This window comes from Schistocerca cancellata, chromosome 3, assembly GCF_023864275.1.
Source record: "Schistocerca cancellata isolate TAMUIC-IGC-003103 chromosome 3, iqSchCanc2.1, whole genome shotgun sequence".
NCBI lineage: Eukaryota > Metazoa > Arthropoda > Insecta > Orthoptera > Acrididae > Schistocerca > Schistocerca cancellata.
This window is the reverse complement of record NC_064628.1, coordinates 133,261,249-133,280,777: the sequence shown is the minus strand read 5'-3', so window position 1 is coordinate 133,280,777 and position 19,529 is coordinate 133,261,249.

Genomic DNA, 19,529 nt, shown 5'->3' with positions numbered 1-19,529 from the left:
GAAGAGTCTGACAACAAATTGCTTCCTCCCACATTCACCTCACGTAATGACCACGGTGAGAAAATGCAAGAAATCTGAGGTAACAAAAAGACTTTTAGACAATCATTCTTCCCACGTGCCATTTGTGAGTGGAACATCGTGGTGGGGATCAGTTAGTGGTTCCAAAAGTACCCTCTCCCACACACATTTAGGTGTCTTGCGGAATATGATGTAGATGTAGAGTGAAACTTTTCATTTCAGTTTCTCTACCCCACGATTTACCCCGCCTAGTACGAGGTCCACTTTTCAGGATTTGGCAAAGTTTATTTTTTTATTGAACTGTGTGGCCGGTTGCCCTTTCTGATACCATGGTCGTCAAGGTAGCTTTGTTCTGCGTATGATCGTACTTCAAATGTTTGTGCATCGTATTCTCTGAGACAGAAGTTGGGTGCCGACACGGAATTTGCGTAAACGAGCTTGGGAAACCGCCTAAAATCCATACTCAGACTGGCGGGTGTAAGACCCCGGTCATCGATCTGTCGCCCAGATTCGATTCGGCGCTGGCCCACCTCTCACAAACTGTCGTGTTACGCTACATTTCATCTCAATATCAGAACTAATTAGGATACTCAGCAAATAAATCAATTCAGTACTATTGGACGGTTACAGAGTGACAGGGTTGGAGTGTCTGTCTAGAACTAGAAAGGGGCGACTTTTATTGGTCTATAGAATTATTTCAGACTGGTAGTTTGGTTCTGATACTAACACTACTCCACACTCCACATGCCTGGAGTACTAAGCTGACTGAAGGAGGCAGACAGTGTGCACTGGCAAGCGATTGGGGGAGAGAGCAGGCAGACAGTGGTCAACTCCCGAAGCAAGCGGCTTTCTACGCGCCAAGCGGAAACAGGTGATCGCCTGTTATTGTTGTAAAAGCACCGTTATAACGAGAGGGCAGTGCAGAGCCGACTTTACTTCTCGGTGAAAGTAGAAGGTGAGCGCTGCGTCAGATGTTTATAGGGCAAGCCGCGAGAGATGTACGAGGCAAGCAAAAAATGAACCGATGCCTTTGTTTCTGTGAATGCTTCACCTCATTTTTATAACATTCTGTGGTCAGTGTTTCTTCATTAAAAGCCCGACAGCAATACGCAGTAGCTCAGAAGAACGCCTGCAAGGTGTGAGGCGAGGAACGTTGAAACAGTCCCTCACCTTCGCTTTAGTTGCGTACAGAGCACAAACATTAATAAATTATAATTGATACAACAGCTACTGATGCCACGCATAGACAGCATGAGGATTTGAAGGATATTCCAGTGCTGCTCATTAAAGTATGAACGCCAGGAAGAATAAAAATTTTACCTAGTGTGTATACACAGTACAGTAGGGACAAATTTAAATTTGAGCGGGATTTGTGGGTGCGGAGTGTGCGAAATTTGGTGCCCAGAGTTACCACCTGTGGCAGCTGTAATCTGACTGAGAACAGAATCAATCTGAATCGGGGTGACACGCAATGCTATGTCATTCCTCGCTGCTTCAGCTCTATGCCAGAGCTCATAAATCGTAATGGTGTGCCTTTCTCTCCGCAGCTTCTGGCTGGGAGTTTTCAATTATGAGAGATCTACGTAAGATGCTGCCCGGAACAACCGTTGAAATCCTGTATCTAGATAGTTCAGGACACCAAGGGCATCTTGCGGTCTTGCTTTATCTTGCTGAAAAATAGCGTCATGGAGCCTGCGAAGATAGGGCACAGCCACTGACCTTAACAAGTCAGAAATTAACGGCAGCTATACAGTCCAGAGCTGCGGACCAGAGCTGACAGTGATATGTACCCAGTGGCACCCTATAACATCAAGCCAAGTGCTAAGTACGTATGAATGCTGTTCTTGCCTTCAGTGTGAAGAATGGTTGGATGCAGTCTCCATGCTATTTTGTACTGTGTAAGCGTCTTCATCTTCGAATAACTATTGCGATTTACATGCTTCTGAATATGTATTCATCTCTTGGTCTCCCTCTACAATTCCCTCCCCCCAACCCCTCACTTCCCCCCAATACTGAATTGGTGATCCCTTGGTACCTCAGAATACGTCGTATCAACCGATCCCTTCTTTTAGTCAAGTTCTTCCACAAATTTCTTTTCTCCCCAGTTCTATTCAGTACCTCCTGACGCTCTCCCTCCCACCTGGTGTTTCTTCAGTTTCTAGTGCAGCGGCCAGAACTCGTGCCGGCAGTTCTTCCTCTGTCTCTACAGGAGTCTCATAAATTATACTTTGCATATGACCCCACAACAAGTAGTCCATAGGAGTTAAATCCAGCTATCGCGGCCGCCACGCGGTTGGACCACCCCGGCCTGTTGTTGTTGTTGTGGTCTTCAGTCCTGAAACTGGTTTGATGCAGCTCTCCATGCTGCTCTATCCTGTGCAAGCTTCTTCATCTCCCAGTACCTACTGCAACCTACATCCTTCTGAATGTGTTTAGTGTATTCATCTCTTGGTCTCCCTGTACGATTTTTACCCTCCACGCAGCCCTCCAATACTAAACTGGTGATCCCTTGATGCCTCAGAATATGTCCTACCAACCGATCCCTTCTTCTAGTCAAGTTGTGCCACAAACTTCTCTTCTCCCCAATCCTATTCAATACCTCATCGTTAGTTATATGATCTACCCATCTAATCTTCAGCATACTTCTGTAGCACCACATTTCGAAAGCTTCTATTCTCTTCTTTTCCAAACTAGTTATAGTCCATGTTTCACTTCCATACATGACTACACTCCATACAAATACTTTCAGAAACGACTTCCTGACACTTAAATCTATACTCGATGTTAACAAATTTCTCTTCTTCAGAAACGCTTTCCTTGCCATTGCCAGTCTACATTTTATATCCTCTCTACTTCGACCATCATCAGTTATTTTGCTCCCCAAATAGCAAAACTTCTTTACTACTTTAAGTGTCTCATTTCTTAATCTAATTCCCTCAGCATCACCCGGCTTAATTCGACTACATTCCATTATCCTCGTTTTGCTTTTGTTGATGTCCATCTTATACCCTCCTTTCATGACACTGTCCATTCCGTTCAACTGCTCTTCCAAGTCCTTTCCTGTCTCTGACAGAATTACAATGTCATCGGCGAACCTCAAAGTTTTTATTTCTTCTCCGTGGATTTTAATACCTACTCCGTTCTTTTGTTTCCTTCACTGCTTGCTCAATATACAGATTGAATAACATCGGCGAGAGGCTACAACCCTGTCTCACTCCCTTCCCAATCACTGCTTCCCTTTCATGTCTCTCGACTCTTATAACTGCCCTTTGGTTTCTGTACAAATTGTAAATAGCCTTTCGCCCCCTGTATTTGACCCCTGCCACCTTCAGAATTTGAAAGAGAGTATTCCAGTCAACATTGTGAAAAGCTTTCTCTAAATCTACAAATGCTAGAAACGTAGGTTTGCCTTTCCTTAATCTAGCTTCTAAGATAAGTCGTAGGGTCAGTATTGCCTCACGTGTTCCAGCATTTCTACGGAATCCAAACTAATCTTCCCCGAGGTCGGCTTCCACCAGTTTTTCCATTCGTCTGTAAAGAATTCGCGTTAGTATTTGGTATCCGTCACTTATTAAACTGATAGTTCGGTAACTTTCACATCTCGGCCGAACCATCTCAAAAGAGCAAAAAGGTAGGTTCCTGTTATCACTCGGTCACGCAACCCTGTCATTCTTCCGCCAATGGTTCCCGGCAGTTCTTTCTGTCATACATTCAGGAGTGTTCTGGTACATATTCTTTATCTCTGCGTAAACCGATCTACTAACGTTCATGACTAAATAGTCTCCCAAGGTTCTGAGGACTACAAGTCTAGGGTTCTTGGGCCGCCGGCTGGTCCCGGCGGAGGTTCTAATCCTCCCTCGGGCATGGGTGTGTGTGTTTGGCCTTAGGATAATTTACGTTAAGTAGTGTGTAAGCTTAGGGACTGATGACCTTAGCAGTTAAGTCCCATAAGATTTCACACACATTTTTTTTCTTGACCGCCTGGGTCAAGGGTTCCTGTTCACGCCATTTCGGCGACTTGGGCGTCTTTGTGATGAAGATGAGATGAAATGATTACGACAACATAAAAAGCCTGTCCCTGAGCGAAGAAGATCTTCGACATGGCCAGGTATCAAGCACGGGACCCGCGCTCTAGGGGGAGCGATGCTAACCACACAACGAACTGCGTACACTTATTATATTAATAAACTAGCGAATCCGGCAATGCTTCACAATTGCCAAATATGTATGGGAAATGCAGATACATCCTAAATTCCTGTCCCCTCCATCGCCGCCCCCCCCCCCAACCTCTCTGCCCGTCTTCTCATCCCACCTCTCTCTTCAATCATCTCCCCCCCCCCCCAATCTCTCTGGACGTAACCTCCTTCCCCCATGGCTCTGTCCACGTCCTTCTCCCCTTTCTATGGCCATTTCCATTTGGATGTTCAGCAGAGTATCATGTTCAAATTTGAAGTAAATCCATCAAGATCTTTTTGAGATATTTGGTAACAACATTTCCCATTTACAGATTACATATCTATTTATATATGTAATACACAACGAAAATATATAGCTTATGTCCTTACGAATGTTCATTGGAGTATCGTGCAAAAATTGCAAGTAAATCGGTCAATAACTTTTCGAGATTTATGGTCACAACCCTTTCTCCTTTACATATTACACATATACACGTATGTTACATATATTAGAATAATACATAGCCTATCTGCCTACAGCATTCTGAATGTAAGACCGTCGTGTAAAAATTTGTAGTAAATTGGTCGAGAACTATTCGAGATTTTAGGCAACAAGGCTTCCCATATATATATATATATATATATATATATATATATATATATATATATATATATATATATTACATTAGTATTTATATGTTATATACTTAAGTGTTAAACATGTGACGGCAGAACTGTCAAACTTAATGCAAAAAAATATTTTCTTTCTCATTTCAAAAATGCCTTTACCATCCTTTATATATGAAAAAAAATCAATCGAACTGTTCTCAAATGATGATCCTTCACAATTGATTTTAATTTCTGACTTTTCCGGTGGATTTTCAAAAATTTTCCTTCATATAAACCTTGTCCTGACAACAACAAACACAAGAAAAAAGAAATCACCCCAATCGGTCAAGCTGTTCTCAGGTGAGAATCTTTCATAGATGCGGCAATTGATTTTTATTTAGATACAACGTAAATTCAACAAAGAAGGGAAAGTGTTATACATCCTTTACAACGGAATTATGCCCGCACGCGGTCCCTTAACTCATGAAGTGACTTTTCTGTAACGTATACACGAGGTAAGGGTCTCTAGGACCTCTATGTTTAAGCCGAGATTTAAGGCACAAATCGTCTGTAATTTTTAAGTTATACAACGTTTGTTTTTACAATAAATATTACTTGTTGACTATATTGCACTAAATAATGCCTGCAGTATTTTCCTTCTTAAAACGCAAATTCACTCACACTTTCACGGTTTTTTTAAATAGTACACATAAACGAACTGCAAGAGATCTGAATTTTACATTCTGAAAAATTGTAGTATCCCTGTAGCAAGTAAATGTTCACATGAAACTAAATTCAAAGGTTTGAAGTAGCACGTAAAAACTGCACTCGATACATACTAAAAGGGTCTGCAAAATTGACACTGAATGCCGGAATCAGTGTTTCTCTTTGTCACTACTCACAACACATTTAATTGTAACTAACGCTTTAGATACGCTGACGGAAAAAAGTCGCAACATCAAGAAGGAGTTGTACGATATAAACAACAATTGGTAGGCGTATTTCTACATCTGAAAAATAATGTTTATTCCAGTTTCGCGTCAGTCGCATAAGAGTGGTGCTAGCAGCGCCACTACAAGAATGTAAATCAAGTTTCCTTTAAATAAACTCTTTAACGGTTGGTTTGGTTAGGGAAAGAGACCAGACAGCGTGGTCATCGGTCTCATCGGATTAGGGAAAGATGGGGAAGGAAGTCGGCCGTGCCCTTTCAGAGGAACCATCCCGGCATTTGCCTGGAGCGATTTAGGGGAATCACGGAAAACCTAAATCAGGATGGCCGGACGTGGGATTGAACCGCCGTCCTCCCGAATGCGAGTCCAGTGTCTAACCACTGCGCCACCCCGCTCGGTCTCTTTAACGGTCGTAAGTGTTAGTTACCTTTGAGACTGGACGTGCTGAATGGATGTTAGTGAAGAATGTCTTTCAGGCGATAAAGACGCCATTGTCAACACCTCACTGAGTTTGACCAACGTCGTATAATAGGGCTACAAGGTGCTGGGTGTTCCTTCTGCGACACTGCAGAAAGACGAATGTAGCCACTATACATGATTGCTGCAGCGGCGGCCACGAGAATGTACGGTCGCAAGAAGGCCGGATTTCGGACGACCACGTGGCACTACCGAGATGGACGACCATCTTGTTCGGCGTGGGGCTCTGCACAGGCAGCAGCAATTTGAGCACCAGTGACCCAACGAACGGTTACAAATCGGTTACTTCAAGGACAGCTCAGGGTCAGATGCCCTGCAGCGTGTATTCCACTGACCCGCAACCGCAGGCATTTGCGACTTCAGCTGTGTCAAGCGAGAGCTCATTGGAGGGCAGGGTGGAGGTGTGTTGTGTTTTCCGATGAAACCTGGTTCTACCTCGGTGCCAGTGACGGCCGTGTGTTGGTTAGGAGGAGGCCAGTTGAGGACCTACAACCAACATGTCTGTGTGCTAGGAACACTGAACCTGCAACTGGAGTTGTGGTCTGACGTGGAATTTCGCATGACAGCAGGAGCACTGGCGTGGTTATCCCACGCACCCTGACTGCGAATTCGCACGTTAGTCTGGTGATTCGACCTGTAGTGCTGCCATTCAAGAACCGCGTTATAGGCGCTGTTTTGGCACTGGATAACGCTCGCCCACATACCGTGGTTGAAACCCAATATGCTGCATGGAGTGTCTACAAGTTGCTCAAATGGTTCAAATGGCTCTGAGCACTGTGGGACTTAACATTTGAGGTCATCAGTCCCCTAGAACTTGGAACTACTTAAACCTAACTAACCTAAGGACAACACACACATCCATGTCCGAGGCAGGAATCGAACCTGCGACCGTAGCAGTCGCGGGGTTCCGGACTGAAGCGTCTAGAACCGCTCTGCCACCGCGGCCGGCCGACAAGTTGCCTTGGCCTGCTCGATCACCAGATCTGTCTCGAATATAGCACATATCGGCGGACGACAACTCCAGCGTCATGCACGAAAAGCATTAACCGTTCCTGTATCTATCGTCCAAGTCATCAAGCATGGTACTCCATCCCTCAAACTGGCGTCCGGTACCTATGCAACACAATGCATGCATATCTGCATTCATGCGTTAACGTTCTGGCGGTTACACCGCTTGTTAATGTACCAGCATTTTACATTTGCCATGGCTTATCCTGCGCTAACATTAACCTGTGATATTGCAATGTTAAACACTTAAACAAGTTACCTAGATAAATGTATTGCCGAGATTTCATTACTCTACATTACTTTTTTGATATTTCGATTTCTTCCCTTTAGTATATTTTATTGGTGAAACAGAAAGTTACTGTAAATGTATCCTTTGTTTGACAGCAAAGAGCAAATGTAAATGACAAAGGTAATTCAATCTACCCATCAGTATGCAATGCATTAGTAGAGGTTTGCCGCCTACAGGAGAAAATTTAAGATCGAAGGCAACTCCTTGGGAGTTAAGAACCCTTCAGGAGGTTCAGTTAGGTATCGTCTCTTAAAGAATGCAAGAATGCTTAAGGAGATGTTGAGAACTGATGGAATGTCATGGCATGTAAACGAATGCGAAGTTGTTTTGAGCAGCTATTGGTCAAAAGCAGTGCCCATACCGTATTTAAAGTTCTCTTACGCCAATTTTTCCACTGTCGTGGAGCTTGTCGTGAAATGGGCCATCTTTTAAGGCGTAGCTGCCGATAGAGCGATAATATGTTTCATAGACACAAAGCTTATCTTGAAATTGGCTGTCTTTTAAGCCGTATCTGCCGATAGTATGATAATATGTTTTATAGACACATAGCTTAACGTGAAATTGACCATCTTTTAGGCGTTGCTGCCGATAGAGCGATAAAATGTTTCATAGACACAGAGATTATCGTGAAATTGGCCATCTTTTAACGCGTAGCTGCCGATAGTACGATAATATGCTTCATAGACACACAACTTATCGTGAAATTGGGTATCTTTTAAGGCGTAGCTGCCGATAGTACGGGAACATGTTTTATAGACACAGAAAAAGAACATCCAGAGGCTGAATTTGTCCAGTGGTTCCAGGTGGTATGAACTGCAATGTTACGCACTTTTCAGGAGGGATAGTTTGCTATAAAGAGTATGATTTTGATACACAGACCAGGAATCAAGCGAAAGCTAGTTATTTTAGGCAGCTATTGGTCAAAAGCAGTGCTCATACCATAATTAAAGTTCTCTTACGCCCATTTTTCCACTTTTGCTTGCTATGACGTAAATATTCCCTACCGCACTTGCAAGATCACGCACACGAGAAAGAACTGTGAGGGGGCAGAGCACCTCCGACTTCTCGCAGCACACTAAATAACTTTCCAACCAATTTACTATCCAGATTAACAGTCGGCATAATTGTATACGAATGTGTGAAGGTGCTAACGTTAGTTGCTCTTGATGCAACTTCTCTTGGTATCTCTAATTTCCAGGGTTCCTTTCATATGCATTTCCTCTTCAAATTCCTTACTGAACTATGGAACAAGTTTGTTTGTATCACCTACAAATTTTCTGGCCGATTCTGCGATTTGCTTGCTTTCTTTGAAATTTCGTTATCTTGCATCTTCCAACTGTTCGCAGTTATGGAACCATCCACTGCTTCCCTTGAAATCACTATATTTCACGCGCAGTTTGATGTGGACAATCCAGTAAATCACAGTCATGCACATCCTGTAAATTGTATCGAGCATACTTGAAACTCGTAGAAATCAGTTTTTGTATTAAGTGCGCCTAATTCTTCCTTGAATATCCGTAGTTTTTCTTATGCAGTACACGGTCATATTACTGTGGACTTACTCGATGCGGATGATCTTCCACATATATATAGCACCTCCTTGGGCAGCGATTGTCCTTTACTACGTTTCGCTGAAGACGGGATTTGCGGCTCCCTGTCGGACAAGGATCATGAACTACATGGCTCGACACTTTCACTTGTTAAGCACGTATTATACTTCTCATGTACGTTCTCCGCACAGTCGAGCTTATGTGACACCACACATTCCATTGACTCATCTTGCAGAAACGTTAATATATCATCCGCCACGTCTTTCTCAATCTGCGAAATTCCTTTGATTCTTCTCTGACGAAATGTCAACTTCGGCAACTTTTGTCGTAGACATTATGCCATGTTTTCTTTGTTTATCGTTGCCATTTCTGTGCTTTGCATCAACGCCACTAGCACTATAACACTGTTGTGAGTTATTTGTCGACTAAGCTATTTAGCTACGCTCTGTAGGCTCATGCTGTGCTCACCATGGGATACCTCCAGTCCCACCCACTGTTGCCATTACCAGCCAATATTGTAGTTGCGTGGCAGACAGTATGTGGGACGTCCCAGGGTTCAAGAAGGGTCGTCGAGCAGATGCGCAAAACTATAGGCCTATATCTCCGGAAGGCGTTCGATACAGTTCCGCACTGTCGCCTGATAAACAAAGCAAGAGCCCACGGAATATCAGACCAGCTGTGTGGCTGGATTGAAGAGTTTTTAGCAAACAACACAGCATATTGTTCTCAATGGAGAGACGTCTACAGACGTTAAAGTAACCTCTGGCGTGCCACAGCGGAGTGTTGTGGGACCATTGCTTTTCACAAAATATATAAATGACCTAGTAGATAGTGTCGGAAGTTCCACGCGGCTTTTCGCGGATGATTCTGTAGTATACAGAGAAGTTGCAGCATTAAAAAATTGCAGCGAAATGCAAGATGATTTGCAGCGGATAGGCGCTTGGTGTAGGGAGTGGCAACTGACCCTTAACATAGACAAATGTAATGTATTGCGAATACATAGAAAGAAGGAACAAACACTGGTAGCATTTACTTCTGTAAAATATCTGGGAGTATGCGTACGGAACGATTTGAAGTGGAATGATCATATAAAATTAATTGTTGGTAAGGCGGGTGAGTCCATAGAAAATGTAGTCCATCAACATAGGAGGTGGCTTACAAAACAGTCGTTCGACCTATACTTGAGTATTGCTCATCAGTGTGGGATCTGTACCAGATCGGGTTGACAGAGGAGATAAAGAAGATCCAAAGAAGAGCGGCGCGTTTCGTCACAGGGTTATTTGGTAAACGTGATAGCGTTATGGAGACATTTAGCAAACTCAAGTGGCAGACTCTGCAAGAGAGGCGCTCTGCATCGCGGTGTAGCTTGCTGTCCAGGTTTAGAGAGGGTGCAATGTATCGAATACATTGCTTCCCCCTACTTATACCTCCCGAGGAGATCACGAATGTAAAATTAGAGAGATTCGAGCGCGCACGGAGGCTTTCCGGCAGTCGTTCTTCCCGCGAACCACTCGCGACTGCAACAGGAAAGGGAGGTAATGACGGTGGCACGTAAAGTGCCCTCCTCCACACACCGTTGGGTGGCTTGCGGAGTATAAATGTAGATGTAGATTTAAAATGCCGTAAACATCATGGGCCCTTTGCGACCTCGCACTTGTGAGAGACCTCACATCGTGAGTGAAGGGTATACCACGAGAAACAGACGTCTGGATTGCCGCAAAGGGATTTGGACTGCAGTCTCCCGAATGGTGTCACGGTATTACATCATTCGCCAACATACTATAGTAAAATCCAGAACCGTTGAAATAGTAGCGTGACATTTGCTACGGGTGAAAACTTAAACGCGATAGGTTACCTTAATTGAACACTATTTCAAAAGAGTAACTGCTCGTCGCCGAACATTATTAACAAGCCTCAGACATAAAATCAGACTCTCATGCATCGTCTGGTACCACTGCAACTTCCACATTTCAAACTTAAGTTTGTTATGTGATTCATACAAGAGGAATGGCCTGCGAAGAACGCTTTCTAAATACCACAGCAACAAGTCACTTACTTGAACATCCCCAACAAAGTTCATTTAAGTTCGGCAGTGGAAAGGAGACAGATATATCTTTATTTCATGGCTTGCTACAGACAAGTGAAAGGGCGAAATCTTACAGAGCGGCTTCAAAGGACAATGGACTCACCGAATAGGGAGAGGTAACAAAGAACAAAGGAGAGCAACGAGGCTGTAGCCTTTCACCTACTATATTCAATACAATACTTAGACGATATTGTTCGACAGTGGAAACAAGATGTTAAATAAGGTGTTGGATTAATATCAGGAATAATCTGAACAGTTCTAGTGTATGCTGTCTGCAGGCTGAATAGATTGTACGAGATGCATACTGTTGTAATAAGATCCACCAGAGCAGCTTTTGTTATATTTTATTTTCCGTTACCGGTGTCGAGCGACGACTCAATCTCAAGCGTTACCTAGATACAATCAAGCTATTAATCAGCATGTGTATCTATGTACAGCCGTAAAGATGTACAATTTTGGTTGTATTATAATTCTTACATACGTTATAATAAGTGGATAATATTTGAAAACTAATGACTATAAGAGTAAAATAACGATGCTTCTACTTCGAGGAAACATGTTAATAACTTCAGCCTTTCAACAACGTGGAACATCCTGCAGTCAAAATATAAGAACGACAGATGTCGGCACATGTCAGTGACTGCCACCGTTTTAACACTTACCTTGTGTTAGTCAAGGAATGAACTACCAAACCGCAACTGCAGTCTGGTCAAGTACGAAGGCAGATGAGCATTGCGTTTTGCTAGGAAATAGATGGAAAACAGTGTCCGTCGTTGTCAGATTGCTCTCTGTCTCTCCTAATCCCACACCGCATGTCTCACCAGTTCTGCCCTGACAACTGACTTGTGACACACTGTTCAAAAATAGACGCAGAAACGAGCGAAGCCATGTTTTTATTGTTACAGAACTATTGTGTACGTATTTTGATAAATAATACACTTTTTGGTTTCTTAACAGTGTGGTACAAAGATCAAACTATCGCCATCGACAAGTGCGCTTTAACCTGTAAGTCAGAACAGTAGAGCCATGTGCGTTTCTTACGGTGACACAATAAATGTTTGTGTATTTTGATAAATGATACAGATAGTTTTAAGTGCTATTTTATTTTTGTACAGAGACAAGTTTTCTATTGTGATCAGGGATCGATCTTCCCTCTGTGTGGAACTTTGCCCGTTGTTGTCTTTGACATAAGCAAATCAACCAGCAGTCATGTTAATGTTATTGTTTAAGGTGATGACACATCGTTTTTAGTATTTCCCGAAGCTATATTACAGTAGGGGCATTTTCTTTAAACACAAAAATTACTACACTTCACAATTTAATCATCGACTATGTAGGGCCTATCCATCAACACCTCACTCTTCGAACTGTATTGTGAAGTGCAACATCACAACTATTACCATCTACTGGCGGCATTTGAAAGCTCTAACCGTCTCTTATATAGGCATGGAATTTAATTTATATGGGGTATTAGTACACCCTTAGTAACAGGTGTTACCTTGCTGATTCAACCACTCTCTTATGTTAACCGCTGTGCCACGGACAACGTGGCCAGTCAAGATGTGGCTTACATTTACTGTGAGAATATCTATGTTTATACTCACTTGATGTTGTTGTGGTCTTCAGTCCGAAGACTCGTTTGATACAGCTCTCCATGCTGCTCTGTTCCGTGCGAGCCCCTTCATCTCCGAATAACAACTACAACCTGCATCTTTCTGAAAATGCTTACTGTATTCATCTCTTGGTCTTCCTCTACGATTTTTACCCACCACACTTCCCTCTACTATTAAACTGGTGATCCCCTGACGTCTCAGAATGTGTCCTATTAACCGATCCCTTCTTTTGGCCAAGTTGGGCCACAAAATTGTTTCCTCACTTCTGTTTAGTATTTCCTCATTAGTTACGTGACCGACCCATCTGATCTTCAGCATACTTCTGTAGCACCGCATTCCGAAAGCGTCTACTCTTTTTTTATCTAAACTGTTTACTGTCCTTGTTTCACTTCCATATATGGCTACACTCCAGACAATTACCTTCATAAAAGACTTTCTAACCCTTAAATCTATATTCTATGCTAACAGATTTCTCTTCTTCAGAAATGCTTTTCTTGATATTGCCAGTCTACATTTTATATCCCCTCTACTTCAGCCATCATCAGTTATTTTGCTGCCCAAATAGCAAAACTCATCAAACTCATCTACTACTTCCAGTATCTCGTTTCCTAATGTGATTCCCTTAGCCTCAACTGATTTAATTCTACTACATTCCATTATCCTTGCTTTGTTTTTGTTGATTTCCATCTCATATCCTCCTTCCAAGACACTGTCTCTGACAGAATTATAATGTCATCGGCAAACCTTAAAGTTTTTATTTCTTCTCCTTGAACTTAAAATCCTATTCCATATTTTTCTTTGGTTTCCTTTGCTGCTTGTTCAGTGTACATATTGAATAGCGTCGGAGATAGGCTACAACTCTGTCTCACTCCCTTTTCTGCCCTGTCTCCCTTTCATCCCCTTGACTGTTATAACTGTGCCGCGCGCGATTAGCCGAGCGGTCTAAGGCGCTGCAGTCATGGACTGTGTGGCTGGTCCCGGCGGAGGTTCGAGTCCTCCCTCGGGCATGGGTGTGTGTGTTTGTCCTTAGGATAACTTAGGTTAAGTAGTGTGTAAGCTTAGGGACTGATGACCTTAGCAGTTAAGTCCCATAAGATTTCACACACACATTTATTATTATTATTATTTTATAACTGTCGTCTGGTTTGTGCACAAGTTGTAAATAGCCTTTCGCGCCCTGGATTTTACTCCAGCTACCTTCAGAATTTCAAGGAGACTGTTCCATTCAGCACTGTCAAAAGCATTCTCTAAGTCTACAAATGCTATAAATACAGGTTTCCCTTTTCTTAATCTATCTTCTAAGATAAGTCGTAGGGTCGGTATTGCCTCACGTGTTCCTAGATTTCTCTCGAATCCAAACTGATCTTCCTCCATGGTCGGCTTCTACCAATTTCTCCATTTTCCTGTAACGAATTCGTATTAGTATTTCGCACTCACTTTATGTTACTGTTTGGGTAATCCGATGCCCCTTTAAGACTTAGCTCCCCTTGTTGCGAGGGATAATAGAATACGAATAAACAATGCTGGCGGCTGGCTTTTATTACCAGTGCAGTGTTAACGAACTTCATCTGAGGCTTCTGGCATTTTGTAAGGCTGAAAACCTGCCGGTTCCTAAGAAGCACGCAGGCGAAAATTCTCGTCGACGTTGCCCGAGCGACTACTCGAGTGCGCTGTAAGTGGGTTAGGCTCGCTCGCGATTTTTGTCTCAGGTCATAGATATATGTTTCTGTGCCTTATTATGAATATTGATGCTTCAGGAAGCACGTGTGACATGTGATTAAAGCAGTTGGGAGTGCCAGCAAGAAGCTGCTGTAAAACTGGTTTCTCTCTTACTCGTTAGAGACTCGCAACAGGCCACCATTTCCTGAGCTGAATAATTAACTGCTGCAGCAGTGCTGCCTGTTTGCTTAGTTCCATATCCGGTTGTAGCTTGTCACGCAGGAGATTGATCGCTTGTGTTTGCAACCGTGTGCGGGAAATGCAACTGAAGCTAAGCTTCATGTTTAATCGAATCACTAACTGTAACTCCAGAATCGTCGTAGGCAAGCATTTATAGTACAGTATAATATTCTTGTGGCTATTTCTTTCACAGTCGTAGATACTCTTTGTGTTAATAATAACTGCTTGATTTCGGTGTGTCTACTGTGCTGCTGGCACTTTTTCTCGACTACCTACACAGACTGCCCCATGCATGCCTTACAGCATTTGCATGGATACGGTAAATAACGGGTTTATGGAGCCCCAAGTCATCTTTCAGCAATGTTTTTATTTATTTATTTATAGGATTTTGGTTTCATGACCGTACAAGAAATAATACTTTATTCACATCAATAAGAACTGTCAGTGTTGACTATTGTCTATGTAAAAATTTAAATCCATTTATAGCAAAATAAGTAAAATTTTTATAAAACTGGTGTATACACAACGCTCGTTTATTTGCAAAGTTTAAATGAAAGTTGATTACACAAAACGTGCATAACTTTTAACAAAATAAATACGTACAAATACACCTCACTTTACGTGTCCGAGTTGTCTTCTGCTGTAACATTTAACTGGGGTGCGTTCTCGAGGCAGTGCAATTCTTTGTTTCTGCTCTGCTCCCTGCAATGGCCGCTCTCGCCTGTGGTCACCTCCTCCCCCCGCTGTACTCGTAGGCTCTAGATTTTGACGTGACTGATTATAAGGACGCTCCTAATTCCTCGGGAGCTGTGAAAATGAGTTTATACGCTCTAAATTCTGTTGTTTCCAAAAGAGTGGTATCGCAGTGGAGGCCTTTATACCCCATAGCAATCAGCTGATTTAGTCCCATCTATCCTGATGTTTCATGATTCATTCCTTTTTCTGCTCAAGTACAAAGAGTGTTGACGATCAGTCTCAGGCGATGTAATGTATTTTTTTTTCTGCACTGGTTGAATTTCATTTGTGCAATGGTAATTGTTATATAAAAACCGCTTGACATCGTGTGCTTCGTATACCAAAGCGTTGACGAGATCACAGGGTGTATCGCAGCACAATATATCCCTTTTGTTATTGGTTCGTCTGCTCCATTCCTTGTGACCACCTCATTCGCACGCGTTTTTGGAGGTAAACCGCAAACGCATTTAATGTCACGTCGAGCCAAGGTTTTGCCTGTTTTGTTCGTTAATTTACCGGCGAATGGCGGACGCGCCATTGTCTTACCATCCTCGTCGCGTTCAGCTTGCCGGGCGTGTACCTTTTGCCTGAAAGAACGTCGGATTTGTCTCCCGCCGTATCCGTTCATCTTGAATGCGTCCTTGAGGAGTTAAGCTCCACTGGTAGGCTTTCTCCGTTTTGTATGTAAGAGAAAGGTCTGGAAACAGCTGAACAGAAGCCCTCATTATCTTTTCCAGATTTGCTGAAGACACACTTGTGGTTAGCAGATGACGCCACTCCACGCCCACCAACGGCAACGTGAATACTTTCTTCCCGTTAATGCTTGACTTTAACATCCCGCGTTCCGTCCAATTCCGTTAACGATCCGCGTGAATGTACTTGTGAATGCCGCTATTTGAGAACCATTATTCAATGTTTTGCCTTTCCGTTCCACGATGTGCAGTGTGAATTGATCTACACCGGATAGCAATTTCTGGTCTACAGCAAGACGAGGCTTATAGAAGACTGGAATTCCGCCTGCAGGACGAGGCGACGGCCCGCAGTGCAGAGACGGGCAGCAGCGAGTTGGAGGGGATGGCCGCCGCTGTCCAGCAACGGCGGTCAGGGACTCTTGTGTACCGCGCACCCTCAGCTACCAGCCGTCGGGAGGGACGAGCTGCGATCGAGGACAAGGCGGCAGTGACAGGCGTTGGCAAGGCTGCCATCTCACCTAGTGAGGCATCCTGATTCCTCAAGACTCCTACAGAAAAGATCTTTCTGTGGCAAAGGGTTCTGCTTCCGTGATCTTCTTCGGTCCAAATAATTTACTCACTTTGTTTCATCAGTGGCACGTCCTCCAACCAAAGGCGCTTGGCGTTAGAAACTCGTAGCTGGCACTAGTTCCTCTTGGTGCCACAACTATTCATCCACGAAACGAATTCTCCATGAACTCGTTACTATGAGAAATATCCGTGTTTAACTGCCAAGTGTATTTAGCATGGAGAACTTTCTTCTGGGGTTTCTAAGACTTGCTGTCTTCTTGCTGCATATCTATTTGTTCCAACCTTTCGTACTTATTGTCAGAGAGCGACGTTTCCATTGTCCAAGTAGACAGTAGGCATGCCAACAAACCGCTAACGGGTCGCTTTCATTATACCCTCTTCTTCTCATAGTCGTGTGCCTTCCTTTCATGTGAGCTGCCATTATTGTCTGACTCGCCCACAGCGCCTACACCACTGTAAAAACCATATTAGTAGGAGGGTAATGGCATTCTGGGCCAAAACCTGTCACAAAGTGTTCTTCCCTTCTTTGTACACTGTCAGTAGCCTCTAATGAACAGGGAAAACACATGACGTCATCAGTGGTAGAGAGCGTTTACAGAGAAATTGGAAATAGACGAAAACAGCTGAGGTTTAGGTGCCATTAATTCAATAACAACAGAACAGATGCAAGAGAGGGGCAAATGTCAGGGTGATCAAGCATGTGACAACAAGCGACCATCGCAGTCATGTGAGGCAGATTGCGCACGAACGCAACATCTCCAGTGATAGTGTGGTGGATGTCGTGCACAACAAATTCGACTACGGAAGAACAACGGGAACTCTCAGACGAAAAGTGAATGGGGTTGTTTTCTGCAGCACTTAATGCTATCAGGTGGAAGGTGATCCATTCCTGAACCGACTCGTTAGGCGAGGAAATGTGACATCATGTGACATCTGATACGAAGAAAATATTGACACGCCCATCCCCCGTCTCCATCATCCCCACACACATGCACACATAAGAAGTACAAAACAATTGTATTGTGAAGGAAGTAATGCTCATAGTTTCTTGGTAAATGCAAGGCCTTAGGTTAATTAGGTTTAAGTAGTTCTAAGTCTAGGGGATTGATGACTTCAGATGTTAAGTCCCATAGTGCTCAGAGCCATTTGAACCATTTATTGCAGGGCTATGTTAATGGTTTATTTATTCATCCGCGGGGAGACCATCAATGGTGCCAGTTATAGTGCCAAGCCAGAACGGTTTGCAAAGATTATGCGGAGGAAACAGCTGGAACAAATTTCGAAAGGCGTGTTGTTGCACGACAACGTCAGACCGCGTTCGGCTTCAGTTATTGTAAGACTTGGTTCGGCGTTTCCGATGGACTAATTGGAACACCCTCCACACAACCCAGGTCTCCCACCATACGATTTTTGTCTGTTTGAACTGTTGAAGAAGCACCTGGCCGGTCGTGTCTTCAAAACAGAAGCTGACATTCAGAAGGCTGTTATCGAATGATTCCTTGACCTGGGAACGGAGTTATTTAATGCTGGTTTCGACAGACGGGTTTATCGATGGAACAAAAGTTTAGACAACGATGGCCACTATGTGAAAAAGTAATACCTACCAGGACTTTAATAACTTTGTATATGTCTTTAATTTCCTTAGTAAACCTTTTCTCTCAGAAGTCTTGTTATATTTCTTTTAGAATCACTCTCGCACAACGGACCGTCGTACCAAATGCAATTGATGATACTTTCCGCAAATTAGGAGAAACATTTTACTACATGTGACAAGTTACAGCTTAGTTTCAGATGGAGACTCAGTTTCAGACGCCTGCGTTCGTGTGGAGTGCTTTGTTAGTGGAAGCTATAAACGGTTTTGGTGGTGTGCTCTGGCTAATCCACAGGTAGTGGTGGTATATGTGTAAATTCGAGTCATGGCCCAACATAAAGTTCTAATTTGTCACGTGTAATCGACACATCACATGTGCACCACTAACGGTACAGAATTCCCTCTTATCCAAATGAGAAAGTTTGATTTCAATAAACATTTTCAAAGAATAATATGAATAAATTTCCAGCACTGAAAACATTTTTCTATAATTTCAGTATTTTCCGAGATTAGATTTCACTTTAAAGCTTACAAAGAAGACATAGTGCTTTTGCTCCCTGCTTCAAAATACTAGGAAGCAAATATGAATTGGGAATAATCTGATTATATAAGTATGTAGCTTAAAAACGTAGTTGTGTGGAATCCCTAAACGGCGTCTTTACATTTATATCTGTGTCTTTGCATTCGTATTTAAGGCGTTGTGTAACTTCTGTGATCTGTCGATTTTGTGTAAATAACTGTTGACTGACGTTAAATAACTTTATAGTTACTTTCACACATTTTCTGGTACTGAACCCGTTAAAGCCCCAGGATGGGGAACTTTTGGAATCTCTGGGACGTCTACGGCAGTGTAAGAGGAATAGCACATCGATATCGAGCGACTAAACTGCGGAATTATTTCATGTGTAACATTAAGACAAGGCTGTAGCCTTTCGCCCCTACTCTTCAATCTGTACATCGAGGAAGCAATGATGGAAATAAAAGAAAGGTTCAGGAGTGGAATTAAAATACAAGGTGAAAGGATATCAATGATACGATTCGCTGATGACATTGCTATCCTGAGTGAAAGTGAAGAAGAGTTAAATGATTTGCTGAACGGAATGAACAGTCTAATCAGTACACAGTATGGTTTGAGAGTAAATCGGAGAAAGACGAAGGTAATGAGAAGTAGCAGAAATGAGGACAGCGAGAAACTTAACATCAGGATTGATGGTCACGAAGTCAATGAAGTTAAGGAATTCTGCTACGTAGGCAGTAAAATAACCAA